We start from the raw sequence: 14,657 nt of genomic DNA on the forward strand, positions 1-14,657 counted from the left end.
ATATATATATATATATATATATATATATATATATATATATATATATATATATATATATATACACACATAATGTGTGAATGTATGTATGTGCACATACAAACACAGTTTCTGTCATATCGTATTTATTTTCTAACTCAAACCCTGATTTCAAGTGCACAATTTAGATGGGTGACAAAAATGATTAACGTGTAATGGGCAGTTTACCACAGCGACTCGTCGTCTGAATCAACAGCAAATGTAAGCAACAACGCTCACAAATATCTTTGAATTGCATCACCATAATGCGTAGGAAACTGTATGGTTCATGCAAACTTCCGCAACAACGTAAAGACCAACAATGATCATACAATTAAATCTCTGACGTGATTTTCTGAGCATTGCTTTGCATCCTAATATGATGGAGCCTTGACAATTTAAGAATTTTCCTTGTGCTAGCTTATATTATTTTAATGAATTTTGATCAGCAAAATAAAATATTGCGATATATGATAGCTATTTCTTGGTGCTGATAACAAATCTTAAAATAACAATCATGAAAGCACAAGTGCACCATGATCCCCCCACCCCACCCGGACACAAAATCGCACCACTCCCTTCATTCCGATTACTTTATCATGGATGTTCAGTCAAACGTTTCTGTAGTATTGCGCAAATATCCTAACGCAAAATCTGATTTCAAATACACGATTCAGATGGGTGACGCCTAAAGGCGAGACTTGGCGGGATTTTTTACAGCAGGGACTCGTGCTCTGAATCAACGGGAAATATTAGCTACTCTGCTGACAGATGTTTCTGAGTGTGAACTGTTTAAGTGTTATGTTGCTTAACCGTATAGGCTCGAAACTTGAAATTTTGAATTTCAGATGCATCTTGTTACCTATCCCAGATTGCATCACCATGTTGTGCAGGTAACCTTGAATGACTCATATACATTTACACAGCAACACAATGATCAACCATGGTTTATATAGATATATCTTTATTTTGATTTTTTTCTACACATTTATTTGCATCCTATCTACAGGTAGCTTTGAAGTTTAAAATTTGACCGCAGGTGATCTACGAATCTGACGTAAGCTGCCTTATATTCGTGTGATGAACTGTTGACCAATAAAACAAAACATGGGGTTAACGATGACTAAATAATATACAAGATGTTGTGACGATATATGCACAAGGAATTATGATCTTTTATCAGTCGATTCATACAAACTATAGTCTATATATAAAATGTGGGGACGTATATCAGTTAATGTGAGGAACGGGTAACGCGATAAACAGCAATATATGTACTTGAGAAATGCGATAAAAGTGTCGACGTTAGATTAAGCAGTTCGTTCGATGTGGTAAACTATGGGTTAGTGTTTAAAGTACGGATTGAACTTTGGAAACTACTGATAATATGTCGAGCAGAGTAAACATGTACGATAGTGGTAATACATGCATCTAAACAAGTAATCTTATTAAAAGCAACATAACGGAGTAAAGAAGTGTGCAATTTATTCATGCATGCAAACACGTAGTCATGCAATGACGTGGAAATCACCTGTTGACAATGTATGGAATGACATCTATCGCGATGACAAACAATAATTCAGTTATTTCTTTCGTAATGATTTCTTTGTCCTAGAGTCGCTCCATGCCTGTCGGTCTGTCTGTCTCAGACCCATTCCTCCACACATATGCAAACAAACACAAATCAATGCCATGGTCAATATATTTTACGTGTATCAGAAACAGTTTAACTTCCACATGTTTATGAAAACGATAAACATAAACTGTTTCTAAACACGTAAAACAAATAGATCGGGATATTATTTATAATTAATTTATGTCGTGCTTAGTGTACAGTCATTGTTAAATTCCTCCGTTTCTGAATTTTATTTGCGTAGTAATTGGTAGCGAATTCATTTCCATCTAATATATTGATTGTCTGAAAAATATCCTAATTTTTTTTACAACTAATTTGGAGAGAAAGGAAGGCAATATAGCAATGATATTTACCAGTTATGAGCAGAGTTACACTATAATTCATTAAAAACATTATATGGTGTCACACTGTAAATACTGAGCAGAGGAAAAATGTATTCACCTATTCTAACATTCACGTGAATTCGCTAAGCATGTCGTCCGTCAATAATAAATATTTACGCATTTTGATCACATGGCATAGTGACTACTACATATTCTAGTTATTGTTTGCAATTCCGAGTTGTTTGTTGATAAATATTAGGACTCCTCCGTGATATTAAACAGTGTGCCATAAGTCTTCTCCGTCATACAACTGTATTGAACTTGAAAATCTAGTGTAAAAATTCGAACCAATCAGTGTTTGTGTACAATCTGAGTCAAATTACTGGAGTAAAGTTTTATGAACTCTGTATATAGGAATCTGCCTTGCAATCTGCTTTCCCATGCATGACTATGTTTTCGAGGTTCAAGCAGTAGAGAAAAACTTACGCATTAAATATGATGATAATTTAATAAGGAACGTAAGTGTCGAGGTCTGAGGACAATAGCCAGACACGCGACTGGTGAATGAATGTAAGTGAAATTACAGGAGCTCTTAAAGGATTTAAATACAAGTTTTGTATCCGAATGACACGTTCACCTCTTTCTGATTAAACGAAATGTTGGTGAAGATTAAATTTTGGGTTAAGTTAGGCTGACCTGAGTTGTTTGGTTTCAACGAAAATAAGATAAGAACTGTATTTTGGGTCGCACCTCGTTTAACAGTCAATGCTTAATTACTTTTTACTACCCATTTTAAAATTAATAGTTTTATTTTGAAAATAACAGGAAATGAAGCATACCATGCGAGTTACCTTTCTAGCCTGCGTGATGCTACAAACATCATTCACCTGTAGTGTTAGGAACTACGAAAAGCCGTGCAAGTGCACATGCGAGGACACTGCGACTTCATACGACCAACCTGTAGCAACATAAACACGCATCAAGTAGAAGGTCTGATTGCATGATCGCCACTGTTATGATAACCTTTTTTCTGCATTCAAATGGTTCTTACATAGGTTCGTTGAGGAGTAAACAATGCGTGCACTTTTTAGTTTGTGTGACAAAATGACATATTTGCTTCAACAAGGCATATACCTTTGCTTTACTTGTTGCATAATCCTTTGAATATTATTATTATTATTATTATTATTATATGAAATTGCAAGCAAAATCCTTTGATACCCGTTGTGAGTTTCAAATTTAAATATTTTCAAGAACCGTATGGTTATAAAAGTAGTGTAAGTGGTCAGAATTGACTCAACGTTATGTTACCACAGCTACAATGGGAATTTAATATTATGATGCCATATTGATTTGGATTCATATGGTCAAAAGTGGAATTTAATGTCGGAAACATCCACACGTTTACCAAACTGGTGTCAGTGGTGTCAGAAGGGGAATTTAACATTTGTGGTTAATATGGCCACGACGGTAATTTGAACATGGAATATATTACAATACCCATAAGGAGAATTTGAACATGGAATATATTACAATACCCATAAGGAGAATTTGAACATGGAATATATTACAATACCCATAAGGAGAATTTGAACATGGAATATATTACAATACCCATAAGGAGAATTTGAACATGGAATATATTACAATACCCATAAGGAGAATTTTAACATGGAATATATTACAATACCCATAAGGAGAATTTGAACATGGAATATATTACAATACCCATAAGGAGAATTTTAACATGGAATATGTCGCAACGCCCATGAGGAGAATTTTAATATGGATGATGGACATGTGAGTATCTGTAGCAACTTAACATTGTGGGTCGCAAAGCGAATCTTTAAGAATTTAATATGAGGGTCAGTTAAGGTGCAAGGCGAATTTACGTTTGTGGGTTACTGTGCAAATCTAATACAGTTACATATCAACCCATCTGAAGTTATTGCAGACCAGTGATAATTAAGACCATGACGGCTTTCACATTTAACCATTTGTAAAACCAGACTTTGCATCAACTGTATTAGAAAATGGCGGTTCCAGTTAATGCATTCAGTGACGTCTAGTGGCTATATACATATGTGCTGGATTTGTATATAAACCATTTCCTCACGTCCTATTATGCTGGCGGTGTGGGTAAATTTGTACAAATTGCACCAAATGTTGTAAATAGTTGCAATCAATGACCCAACTCATTATAGTACATACGTCCCGAAACTGAAATGTAATTAAGCTGAGATTAAAATTCTGGAATATTTGCAGCAACAAATTTTGTCTAGGCTAAAAGTCCAACTAAAATTACAAATATGACGCAACTTTAATTGGGACTCAGAGCCATGAATATTTTATATAATGACATCCATTATAAATGCATATACGTCAATGTATCAGTCTTATTTTATTATGTTAGATACGGTGCCCTTATTTATTTAAGATAAATGTATTGTTTTGTTTTCTTCCAACATTTCGCTGGCAAATGCAATACGCCATCAATTCTTACTTTCGAAAAGAGAAACGTTCAAAATTAGAGCAAAAAAACAAAACAAAACTCAATTATGAAATTTAACATTCATGAAAAGGGATGGATCTTCTGTACAACTAACTATACTTAACAATAAATTAGCTTCACTTCTCTTGGGTCAGTATATGTACACAGTTTACATGCGAGGTAATGTATATATTATAGACAGTTACTTGTACGTGGATTCAAAGGTACGTGCTTTCGCTCACACAAAAACATTATTCGGTTGGTTGAAGCTTTGTTGTTGTTGTTGTGGGGTTTAACGCCATTTTTCAGCACACGATAGGCTATACATGGCGGCCAGTATTAATGGTGGAGGAAGAACCCGGGAAAACCCCGGAAAGAACCACCGATCCTCGAGAAGCTACTGGCAAGCTTTCTCACATACCCACATTGGCTGAATCTTAGACTCGAACCGCCGCAGACAGAGGTGAGATGGCAGTGATCCGTAACGAAGAGCGCTTTAGACCACTCGGCCATTCGGGGACCCTGGTTGAAGCTAAGGAGTACGCTATCGAAGGCACATATATATGGTAGATATGAACCGAATACATGTCAAATATCATGCCGAAAAATCTAATGTTTTCGTTTCAGTCAGAATTTTTATTTCCCAGTAAACTTGTCATCCATGATGTTTGTTACACAGCATAACCTAGAATTGCTTCATCTACGGCAATGTTGCCAATAAACCGCGTCTTCGTTAAAGTGACATAACTAGTGGTTTTCGCCAATCCCAATATATATATATATATATATATATATATATATATATATATATATATATATATATATATATATATATATATATAATGTTTATCGTAGGGTTCGTCTGTTGATCCACAACTAAAGCTCAGAGAGAGATCTTTTATCACACTGTGAAGTTTACGAGGTCTGAAGAAAATAACAGTAAGTATATATAAGCGGTTGTATTGCTTTGATTTCGTGGGGTTTTAATTCATTTTTGAGCCAATGATGAGCTATACATGTGGTGGCCAGTATACTTGGTTAGGAAAAACCAAGAAAGATCTAGAGAAGAACCACCGACCCACGGGAAGCTAATGGCAAGCGTCTTCAAATGCCCGCTTTGACCTAGTCGAGATTCGAACTCAAACAAGGGTGAGGTGTGTGCTTTTTATCTGCAAAGGCGAGGCCTTATACCACAAGTCTTTCCCCATAAGAAGATATCATGGTCTTCACAGTTAACTTTACAAATAATGGATTATAAACGTATTCTCAATATCAAGTCAAGTTACTATTATATACCATTAATGATTTGATTAACTAGTGATTTCTTTCAGAAATGTAATGATCGCTCTGTCTGTCTGTCTCTTTCTCTTCCTCTGTCTGTCTGTTTGTCTCTCTTTGTTTCAATACTATGTAAATTAGTTATTGATCATATCTGACAATTCGACATCCGAAAATGACGAGAGAAAATGATTTAAACACGGTACAGAATTTTATCAAAATTTGTTCTTTCTCTTTTATCGGTCTCCCTGTCATGCATAACGGACCAATAAAAAAGGAAAAGAAAAACCGCGGAAATATGTGGAGTTTGAGAGAAAAGAGAATTTGAGTATGATGAAACTCTTAAACTTGAACTTTCACCAAGTAATCTACAAACTGTTTTAATGGTATGTGCACTCTTTCCGTAGGATTTATTTACAGTGTTCACAATATAAATGATACAAAATTCCAATAGCCTACATTTTTCGGTTAGGTGACACATGTTTACTGTAATGGATTTAATGCTTTATTTTGATATATTTTTTGTAAACATATATTAGGATCTAAAAGAGAATATAATGCCCATAGCTCTTCCTTTTCTCTCTGATTGTGCTGATTAGTCTGGTAGCAAATAATCAACCAACGGAGACATAATGATGGACAATAAAAATAATGATCTTATTGTGGTAAGTCCCAAATCTCTCTCAGACGATCATAGGCTAGGCTAGACTTGCTTTTTCACGCATGTCGCCCGTAGAAAGAGACATACCCTGTGGTAAAACTGTAATGGTGCCATACGAGAGAGAGAGAGAGAGAGAGAGAGAGAGAGAGAGAGAGAGAGAGAATAAAAGCAATCTTATGGTCGGTAGCAGTGTTAATGAATGCATAATAATGACTTAGATCAGCTGTAAAAAAAATTAAATCTTTGCAATACCTCTTGTTGGTTCGTCATATAGCTTAGTTCATATTCCAAAAACGTGTGTTGAATATACTGAACGGATAACGAAAACCTGCGCGTTCAGTGTTTAATATTCTAACCATGCTGCGTTGGTAGTCCCCTACTTTATAAGCGTAATCCATCTTTTATGTTTAAATCATAACTTTATCTTAATGTATTTGATCAATATGAATGAAAACAGAAGCTAAACACGAATAGAAGGAACATATCGATTTACAGAGAGGATTGTGAATACACTTGAAAGGTGTATAACTACATTTAGTAGCGGACATACGGGGACAGCGATGCAAATAGATTACTCACTCCGTCAATACACAATTTCCTGTCATTAATCATTACGCATTTTGAAATGCAAGTATGTGTATTTATATGTGACATAAATAAAATATATGTAGAGGATGTAAGCTGTATCTAGGGCATGCCACTCGCTGTTTAACTTCATCAAATGAAAATTCGGCAGGCCTCGTTTCTATTTAATCAAAAATGTATGTCTCGTAGTATGTTAAAGGTACAGCGTACAACACACACACACACACACACACATGCATGCACACATACATACATGCATACACACATACATACATACATACAAACAGACAGACATAAAATGCGGAACATTCAGTGCAAATATGGAAAAAATATATTACAATCGCGATTAGTTTACAAGAAGACCTAGGTAATATAGGGAGCGACATTTATAATATTGCTAAATTGACCCTTTACATGCCGATTTTGAATGCGTATGTTAATTTGAAATTTTAATCTCAGGGATATATTCATCTTTTATTTTTATACACCAGAAAATGAAGAGCGCCATTCGAATCATCCTTTTGTTATGTATTCTGTTCCAAGAATCTTACTCCTGCAGCTTTTGGAACCGAGATAAACCTTGCCAGTGCGCATGTGAGAACGCAACTATTTCTTGCACAGCTGGATGTAATATAATTACGAATTTTTCTGATCTGAAGCGATGTTACAGTGACTGTTACAGCAACTCTGCGAATTGCGTGAGAAGGTGTTAAAAACTGATAGCTACAACGATCCAGAAGAAGCCATTGTTCCTTATACTATGTATATTCTGTAGCTGTGCTCATGCCTTGAAAAAGAAAACTGTTTGTTTAATTATCATCGTAGATATGCATGGCAAACCTTTAGAGTGCAAAGTTGCTATTGAAAACGAGATACAGACCTTGTCATTGTTCACGTTTATTAAGCTCCTCAGATACTTTAATTCATCGCAGAAGATAAATAATGCGACTCTTTTCATAACTATACAATGTCAATCCTCGTTACATATCTTTCTGCAGTTGAGTACAGGGGAAGGAAATACGGTTCTGTTTTTATAAATGAGGAATGGATAGTCTGGCCATCGTCTGAGTATAAACAGATGAAACCTTTTCGGTTAGAAAATCTTACGGGATGCGTTTAATTCGATATTTGTCTTTAAGTAATATTATTGTCTGCATATATTTAAAACACATCGTGTACACCATCTGCTATCGACTATTGGTATTATTTGTAAAACAAAAATTAAGAACATTTGAATCAATTATAAAATTCAGTGATAATAGTCTGTACGCACACGCGACATCTCATATATGGCCGGGATTTTTTTTTTTTATCAAGTCTTTGTTATCTCATAAGCTGATAAGAGGTACAATTTTAAGAAAATCATTTCAAGTCAGTATATGAAGTCAAGCATATCCCTCAAATGTCGAAATTAGGGGAAAGTTTTTGGTCACAAGAGGAAGCTTTCTGTTTCTATTATGAATAGGATGTGCATAAAAGGCAATATAAAATAATCACTTACGTTTAAAGGGCAATATAAAATAATCACTTAAGTTAAAAGGGTAATATAAAATAATATTGCATAAAGAAGAATATAAAATAATCACTTAAGTTTAAGGAGCAATATAAACAAGTCACTTAATTTGAAAGGGCAATATAAAATAATCACTTAAGTTTTCCGTACATTACAATAGCTACTAATTACAAAAATCTTTTGAATACGAATCAAAACTAAAAGCAAACGTTAATTAAATTGTTTTAAAAAAAAGAATCATTTTAAACGTATGATCTGCAATTTAGTTCTTTAGTGGACAGAACTGTAATATAGATGATCTAATGTTAGGCCAAACCCTAATCCACCATCCATAATTTCTTTAAATACTAATAAACATCGCCAGTATGTGATAAAAAAACAACTAAACAAGAATTTATTAAATAATTCTCCAAAGTAAAGCATCGACTTAAAGTAAGTAAAACCAACAAACTATACGACTTCGTCGAAAATATATTTATTAAAACATACATCATTGTTTTCATTCAATTTTCTCTGACAATTCCGTCACAGTCTTACTGTTCTTGAGAGTACAGGTAACTATCATCCTCCACCTTAGTAAAAGTACGGAGATCTATCCTTTTTTCATTATTCTCCATGTTGCTGTACGTCACTGACTGACTAATCGACTGGCTCATATTTTGCGAGTTACAAGCACATGTAATTGGTTTGCCAAAAATATGGCCAGGTATCAATGAATTCAAGTTCGAAGTAAGGTATTCGAAACTATGTGGTTGACCTGAATTCGTATCTGCATGCACCCTGCCTAATCTGATGTCTTTTTTTAGTCGCACCTGTACCAAAATAATCACACCTAACTTGTAAAATATTAACTTGTCTTCATAAAATAGTTTTCATTAAAGATTATCGTTTAATATCCCATTTTTGTGGTAACTTATCATCTTTGGATTTTTTACTACGTGGAGAAAGGCAAGAAGAAAAAGGAAAAAAAATCGATCTTTTGAGACAATGGAATTTACTTACGTTGAATAAGCTCTCACTATGCCAACCATCTAAAATAAATCCTTCCGAAATTGCAAAAGTAATTATTATTTATTTAACTTAATTCACAGTTGCCATCGTTAAAACTAAATGAACGTTCATTATTTAAGATTTTGAACACCATACAATGAAAAAAAATAACTTTGCAAATAAAAAATAATTTAGGTTTATATCTGATCCACTTACAAGCATGGTTATTAATCATTTCAAAAAAGCTAATTAGTCAAGTTTCTGCAAGACACCTAACAACCATTTTAACTAACTAAAACCTCATGGGTCACAACCAAGTAAAAATGTCGTCCTGTATGTTTTGTTGCAAAAGCCAGCCTTTACTGAGTATGCTTTGACCTTGACCTCACAGTTTCTATACTACTATTTGTGTATCGTAGCCCAGTGCCAATTGTGTTCGTCTTCTTGATATTAGGTACTGAATCATCACCCTCATGGCATTAATAGATAGCGAAACTGTCAGTGTAGAAGAATCTGATGATTATTTGTTGACCTGACAGCCAACCAAATTTTTTGAGCTGACAGAAAATTTCTGAGCGGAATGTATAATTAGAGGTGATGTAGTGATAAAGTAGTCTTTGCTTTGATGTGCGAAATCTGCAACGGCTTGAATTCTGGTATGGGGTAGATACACTGGGGTCGGAAGAGTTCTACCTTCGTTGCCTGAAAGGTGACCTGGTGGAAACGGCCGATTAAATAGGTCAAGTCCACATGTTAAACATACTAGAACCCCGTCGTTATGTAACTGTTGCCTTGCTATGTCCTATTTCACCTTTTTCTTGTCGGACCATCATGGTAACCACAAACTAAAAGTACAGTGTTTGTACATGAACATAAAAGGATTAATACACTCCATGTTTTATACATTGTATCTTCTATGTTTTGATCTATTCGTAATTAAAAGCACAAATAACAAACTACTGCGCTAAATCGTATTCATGGAAAACTGTGTTGCCTTTTAGTTCATTGCTAATGATTTTGGTTTTGTTTTGGTTTGGTGTTTGGGGGAGCCAAACAAGTGGGTTAATTAGTGCCACGGCAATTGGAGTCATGGGTAATGAAATTTCTGAACAAAAATTATTTTGTATCTGTTAAGTGAACATACAATTTCATATCTGTTAAGTGAATAACAGTTCCATATATTTTATGTTAGCATAACTGTATTATAAATAAGTTTGTTATGCGCACAAAATAGTTTGTATCTTTAAACAGGTTATGTTTAGCGATTCTGTTACAAAAACGAATATTTTCTGCAATCGTAGGAACGTTCTCGACACTTCATTTGGAATTCTTGCATATCATTCGAGTAAAAGTAAGTAGTGCATGTGTATGACATTTGCAGAAAGTATTTATGTAATTTAGATTTTGTTTTAGATCAAATTTGTATTGTGCTCGCAGGTGTAAGAAATTGCTTATGTTAGTGTAGGTCTGTATTCATTTTACGGTATATATTAGCACTGCAAATAAATCTGTGATTTTCATAACAGACCTTCATTTCTTGACTCATCCAAACCACTCGTTCAATCATAGTGACAGACTGTCGCATTTTGTTCTTACATCCAAACTGCGATGAGATTGATAAATAAATTAAATTGCACGGACCCCAGTGGAGCCTCTAGGTTGAAACAAGAATATACGAGGTTTTAAGTAATTCAAATTGGAGGCATAGGGAACAGTTTCTTGAGAGAATTAAGGAGCACTACAGTTTTTGTTCTGCAAGCTAAACCTTGACGCCCTGTCCTACAAGCTGCGTTTCGAACACACTGTCAAATTTTTTATTTCATTAGCAACAAAGTTCAAGTCGTGTTTGCAAAGTAGTGACTAATGTGAATTACAATTTCTGAATTCTTTCTAAAGCGCTCTCCGTTACGGATCACTGCCATCTCACCTCTGTCTGCGTGGGTTCGAGTCACGGATTCTGCCAATGTGGGTATGCAAGAAAGCTTGCCAGTAGCTTCTCGTGGGTCGGTGGTTCTTTCCGGGGGTTTTCCCGGGTTCTTCCTCCACCATTAATACTGGCCGCCAAACATAGCCTATCATGTGATGAAAAATGGCGTTAAAGCCCACAACAACAACAACAAAAATCTAAAGCAAACACCTCTCCCACTGGAGCTCAGAAATTCAAGACTCGAAGAATTTCTGCTAAAACAGTAACTGTTATTTCAACACAACCGAGAGGGCCCCAACCAAACAAAATGGTCTGCTATAAATAGTACTGGTCAGCTGTCTGCCCTGCTTGCTCTGCAATGTTATTTACCTGTTATGTCGTAGCAGACGATCCCTTCCTAATTCAGAATAATCTGGAAATTTGTATTTTGTTATTTATTATAGTCGCATCCCTAGAGAGGTAAAAGCACAACGCCTTACTAGCATCCGCATACAGTTGCTATATTTCTTAAAATGTTCTTCTTGCGTTCAGGTATCCCTATATGAAATTCAAAAACATTACTATCCAGCTACCGTTCATCCGTGCTACTATTATATTAGAATTCTCGTTTCGTCAATCGCCAGTTCGTTCACTGATTCATTAATTTTGTCTTTTCAATCCTTGCTTTATCAGTTTCCTCTTGATCCATAATTCATTCTTTCATCCATTCCGTAATTTCGTTCACTTTTTCATCATTTATTTCTTTTCCTCGGAAATCCGCTGTCACCTATTCATTAATTTGTTGTTGTCTTTGCATTAATCATTTAGTATCATTGTTGCAGTCTTTGTTACTCATTCATCGCTATGTTCATTAATCTCAGTATTGCGTTCCCTGGATTATGCTAGTTGTTTTCCTTCATTCAACTGCAACACATAAGTATACTCACCCTTTCTGTGAATATTATTTCACCATGTCGATTTAATTTAACTAAGCATAAAACTGTCCAGTGTTCGATAATAATTGCTTCTTTCTCTTCTTGTGCACGTTTTTCTCCCAATTATGACAGTCTGTCACCTTCCGTATTTTCTGTCCTTTAACAAATCTAATGATGTTGTCTTTATTGAATATCCAGGAACTTTCTTTCACTAAAATGATATATGTAATTGCTCGTCCATTCTATTGTTTCCTTCAGATAAATGAGTCGGCGTGATGATTTTATACCGGTTCGAGTGTGGACGTGGAAACAATGCAAATGGGAATTTAGAAGTGATAAATAATTTATTTGTTCTTATAACCGAACATGATTATACAACGTTTCTTCTGCTGGTATGGATCATACCATATACATATTACCGCTGAAAGTCAGAGTCCATCACCATTCACACCGTAAAGGACAATACATTTTCTTCGGCTTCAAGAAGAGTGAAATATATTTATAGTATATTTCGAAGAAACTCATTGTCAAAACAACAAATCCTATGAAAGGATACAAATGAATAAGTTACAATGTTAAATGTTTTAAGAATAGGGGGTTGTAGTCCCTATAATTTTATAAGAAATAATTTAGAAATTTGTAATTCATAGGGATTGATGGGATAGTCAAGAACGATTTGTTTATAGATATAGCGGCTAATGAGATAACTGTTGTAAATTTGAAAATGATAATAACCGTCGATAACAAAAGGGGAATTTTTAATTTCGTCCATTATAATGTGTGGCGATTGGAACACTATTCAACACTTTGACATAGATAGCCCTAATATGTACACTGCAGTCATCTACTGTTTACAGCACCAACTCTAGACCTCTGGATCAAATCAAGTAAACGTTAAAGATCTATACCAGAGACCATAAATATCCTTTGCAATAAATCATTTTACATTTGTTTTCTTGATATCTGATATTGATATATTGATTCATGATATCTGATATTAATTTTGCGAATACAAATGTGATATGTTATCCCAGGTTATACGACGGATCATTCAGCTGTTGTGTTGAATGTAGCTTTCTCAGTGTTCGTTGGAAAATGGTATTGAACGTTTAATGCAAGCTATCGAAAAACATTGGATAAATTTGGTTAAACGTGTATAACAGGTGTGGAAGAAGAATGTGATTAAGTAGGACAAGAAGATGACCTTATACCTTCTTTTAAAGATCGAATGTGCCCTGATAATTTGGACATGAAACAAAATCAGAGAGTAAACACTGTTAGGATAGCAAACGAGAAACGGGACAAGCTCAAGGAAATTTAAAATGACATATTCTAAATATAAGAAGGATTTCTTGAAAACAAAGATAGTGAAACGTTAGAAACGTTTGAAAACAAAGAAATCAGAGTTGGGGTACGCTCGAGGAAAGGAATAGAAGGTGATGTATAAAGATCTAATGTATTTTTATTATATAATTTGAATCTTGGATTAATTTGGAGACAATAATGCAAACTTATTTTTTACTTTTGGAAACTGAAATTATATCACAAAACCATCACAAGAATATGTTTGATATGACGGGACACAGCTATAAAAACAAGTAAATGTTTTAGAAGCTCAAAAAATAATTTGTATGGAGCTGTCAAAACACGTGAAGTACTGAACTTGATACTGATTGCACTGAAATGGTTTAAAAATACGCCGTTGTCAAAATGGTACACTCATCAAAGTAGAAATAGAAATATAGCCACTTTACCACCAGGAAGGAAAATCTACAATGCATCGACTAGTATATGAAGAATACAAATCATATGGCGAATAACAGTCCTTTCAAGTGCACTTGATCCAGCAAGGGATCACGTTTGTCAGGGATTGATTAAGATAAATGTAACAAACTGGCTACGAACAGTGCGAAACTAGTATCTAACTGGTCTGAGCGATTTCGACTCTTAATGCGTCTTTTTAAAAGGCAAATACAAAACATAGACATGACAAACAAATAAAACAGAAGGAAAAAAAAAACGTTGTCTTTGCCAAACTTTACATGACTATGGCCTGTTGCAGGTGCTGGAAGATATTTTATATTGACCTAGAAATCGATGAGCCATAGCAACATCTGTTATTTTATGTTAATTTATGTGTGCGCAAATTATATCCTGGATATTTCATTGTTACAGTTCTAATTATATGCTATCGGGTGACTTATAAGCCAATTTAGAGAATTATTGAAAATAAAACATGTCGGCTGAAAAAAGATAATTTTATTTGTTAATGACTGTCTAATTCTAGTCTTCTTGGTTTAAAACGCTTGGTTTCAGTGTTCTAA

The 14,657-nt window shown here is 34.6% G+C and overlaps 1 protein-coding gene and 1 long non-coding RNA gene across 3 annotated transcripts in view; one reads left to right on the forward strand and one right to left on the reverse strand.

Moving 5' to 3' along the window:
• Nucleotides 1–14,657, reverse strand: part of LOC149794020 (uncharacterized) — a 129,272-nt gene that overhangs the window by 44,221 nt on the left and 70,394 nt on the right. The gene's annotated exons all lie outside the window — the stretch shown is intronic.
• LOC149794022 (uncharacterized) lies at nt 76–10,980 on the forward strand. The gene is made up of 3 exons (XR_016422931.1): nt 76–908; nt 5,321–5,404; nt 7,481–10,980. It is a non-coding gene; the product is annotated as an uncharacterized LOC149794022 (long non-coding RNA).

The sequence above is a fragment of the Sinohyriopsis cumingii genome, chromosome 8 (assembly GCF_028554795.1).
Source record: "Sinohyriopsis cumingii isolate HCF-2022 chromosome 8, ASM2855479v2, whole genome shotgun sequence".
NCBI classification, from domain to species: Eukaryota; Metazoa; Mollusca; class Bivalvia; order Unionida; family Unionidae; genus Sinohyriopsis; species Sinohyriopsis cumingii.